The sequence below is a fragment of the Acinonyx jubatus genome, chromosome B1, assembly GCF_027475565.1.
Source record: "Acinonyx jubatus isolate Ajub_Pintada_27869175 chromosome B1, VMU_Ajub_asm_v1.0, whole genome shotgun sequence".
In the NCBI taxonomy this organism is placed as follows: Eukaryota; Metazoa; Chordata; class Mammalia; order Carnivora; family Felidae; genus Acinonyx; species Acinonyx jubatus.
The window spans coordinates 28163585-28166991 of NC_069382.1; the positions used below are offsets into that span (position 1 = coordinate 28163585).

The 3407-nt window shown below is 37.8% G+C and overlaps 1 pseudogene; it reads left to right on the forward strand.

Annotated features, from left to right (window-relative positions):
* The first annotated feature begins 1937 nt into the window (after nt 1-1937).
* On the forward strand, nt 1938-3160 carry LOC106966578 (calcyclin-binding protein-like; annotated as a pseudogene).
* Nucleotides 3161-3407: the final 247 nt, after the last annotated feature.

Consider the following 3407-nt stretch of genomic DNA (forward strand, 5'->3'; position numbering starts at 1 on the left):
TTTTAAACCTTTGATTTTTAGCAGTTTTAGTTCTGTAAATAAACTAGGTACATCTTACTCTGATGTACCCCAATAAGATCTTCCTGGTATTTATCCTACTTGGTATTTGTAATATCTTTTGAATCTGTGGTTTGATGTCTTTTATTTTTAGAAAATTTGTAGCAGTATCACTCTAAATATTGCTTTATTCCCGTTCTCTCCCCCCCCCCCCCCCCCAGGAGCCTAATTACATGTGTTATGTATTTTTTGTACTCCTTTGGTCTTAAACTGTTGAGATTTTTTCTTTTTTTTTCTATTTCAGATATTTCTTTTTTAAAACGTGTGTGTGTGTGTGTGTGTGTGTGTGTGTGTGACAGTTTTAAGTTCATAGCAAAATTGAGTGGAAGGCAGATTTCCCATGTATCCCTTTGCCCCTACGAATGCATGGCCTCCTCCATTATCAACAACCTGAACTAGACTGGTACATTTGTTACACTGATGTATCTACAGTGACACATCATTATGTGACACACTTAAAGTCTATAGTTTACCTTAGGGTTCACTCTTGGTGTTGTATGGGTTTAGACAAAAGTATGATATCTGTGCATCTTCTAGTATCATGCAAAGTATTTTCACTGCCCTAAAAATCCTGTGTTTTACCTATTTACCCTCTAACCCCATCCCATTCCCTAGCAACCACTCATCTTTTTACTTTCTCCATAGTTTTGCCTCTTCTGGAATGTCATATAGTTGGTATAATATGTATGGAGACTTCTCAGATTGTTTTTCATTTTGGCAACATGTATTTAAGTTACCTGCATGTTATTTTTTCATGGCTTGATAGCTAATTTCTTCCTAGCACTGAATATTCCATTGTCTGGGTGTGCCACATTTTATCTGTTTACCTACTGGAAAACATTTTGTTGCTTCTAAGTTTTGGCACCTATGAAGAAAGCTGCTGTAAACGTACATGTGCATGTTTTTATGTGCATATAAGTCTTCATTTCCTTTGAGTAAATATCAAGGAGCACAATTACTGGGTTGTATGGTAAGAGTATGTTTGATTTTGTAAGAAACCACCAAACTGTCTTCTAAAGTGGCTGTACAATTTTGCATTCCCACCTGTTGCTCCACGCCCTTGCCAGCACTTGATGTCATTGTTCCAGATTTTGGCCACTGTAATGAGCGTGTAGTCCTACCTCATTGTTTTTTAATTTGCATTTCTCTGATGATCTATGTAGAGTATCTTTTCATATGCTTATTTGCCATCCGTCTATATATATACATATGTATATTATATATATATATATTTTTTGCTGAGGTGCTGTTAAGCTCTTTGGCCCATTTTTAATTGAAGTTGTTTTTATTGCGTTTTAAAAATTCTTCATATATTTTAATGTTCATTTTTGAGAGAGACCGAGTGTGAGCAGGGGAGGGGCAGAGAGGAAGACACAATCCGAAGCAGGCTCCGGGATCCCACCCGTCAGCACAGAGCCCGACGCAGGGCTTGAACCCACGAACCATAAGATCATGACCTGAGCTGAAGTTGGATGCTTAACTTACTGAGCCCTCATGTGCCCCTATCAGAAGTGTCTTTTATAAATATTTTCTTCCGGTCTATGGTCTGTCTTCTCATTTCCTTGCTGGTGTCTTGCATGGAGCATAAGTTTTTAATTTTAATGAAGTCCAGCTCATCAGTTATTTTTCATGGATCATGGCTTTGGTGTTGTATCTAAGTCCTTATTCCCATATCTGAGATCATCTAGGTTTTCTCCTATTTTGTCTTCTAGGAGTTTTATAGTTTTGCATTTAACATGTAGACATAGGATCCATTTTGAGTGAATTTTTGTGAAAAGTATATAAAGTCTATGCATAGATTTATTTATTTGTATGTGGATATTTAGTTGTTCCAGCACCATTTGTTGAAAAGACTTTCTTGGGGCTGAATGATGAGCAGGGTCAAGTATGCACGTACGGGCTGTGGATACTGAGACTGGCATGGGTGGGACCTGCATCCCAGTGAGTGGGTTGGGTGGTGTTTCCTGTTCTCTTCCCTGTGCAGCTGTAGCTGGGGCCTTGACTGACCCAGCCCGACTGTGGCTTCAGCTTTGGAAGAGTTACAGGAAGGTCTAGAAGAGGTGAAAGTGCTGCTGGAAAAGGCCCCTAGAAAAAGAGTACGTGATGCCCTTATGGCTGAAAAATCCAAGATTGAGACAAAAATCAAGAACAAGATCCAGCAGAAATGAGAGAAAAGCAGAACTTCTTGACTATGAAAAGCCAGATGCTGTGATTGCCCCTATTACAATGGGCTACACAGTGAAAATCAGTAATTACCGATGGGATCAGTCAGATAAGGTAATGTAGATTTTCACAAACTTAACTGGAGTTCATCAAATCCCCACTGAGAATGTGTAGGTGCATTTCACAGAGAGGTCATCTGATCTCTTGGTAAAGAAACTAAGTGGGAAGAGCTTTACTCCATGATTGTGAACAATCTCTTAAAACCCATCTCTGGAAGGCAGTTCAAAAAAAAGTTAAGAAAGAAAGCTGAAAACATGTGGTGGGACTACCTGACTCAGGTTGAAAAAGAATGTAAAGAAAAAGAAAAGCCCTCCTATGACACTGAAAACAGATCCTAGTGAGGGATTGATGAATGTTCTAAAGAAACTTACGAAGATGGAGATGATATGAAGTGAACCATTACTAAAGACTGGGTGGAATCAAGAGAGAAACAAGCCAAAGGAGACACAGAATTCTGAGACTTGAAAGTCATTTTGGGGACTGTGATGTGGAAATACTGACCCTTCCAGTGAGGAACTGTTAGTGAGCTGCAGAGATAAATTTGACAGATAACTACTTACATAGCCTTCTTCTAAGTAAAGGCAATGAATTCTTCCATTTCCTACTGGAGGATTTATTTAAATATGCTTATTAAACACTTCCCCCAAAGGTGATTTCCTTAGTAACCTGGGCATTTCGTTCAAAAAAGGATACTGTGTTCTTGTGTGAAATGTAAAAAAGCAAGTCTTGCCTAATGATAATGCCACACTGTGTGTATTTTTGTTCAACTAAGAGGTAGAAAACAAAAGTTCTTGTTTGCCTGTAAGTTCCTGACATCACCACCCACCAATGTAAGAATAAGTAAAAATAAAGCCTGGATTTTTGCATTAAAAAAACACAACTTTTTTTTTCCCCCACTGTATTGCCTTTGCTACTTGTAAAAATATCAGTTAAATATATTTCTGTGGGCCTATATCAGGGCTCTCTATTCTGTTACTTATTTTTTAAAGTTATTTTGTTAATACCACACTTACTTGGTTACTGTAGCTTTATAGTAAATTTTGACATTGGGTAATGTCAGTCTTTCAGCTTTGTTCTTTTTCATTATTGTTTTCACTCTTCTGGATCTTTTATCTCTCCATAAACTT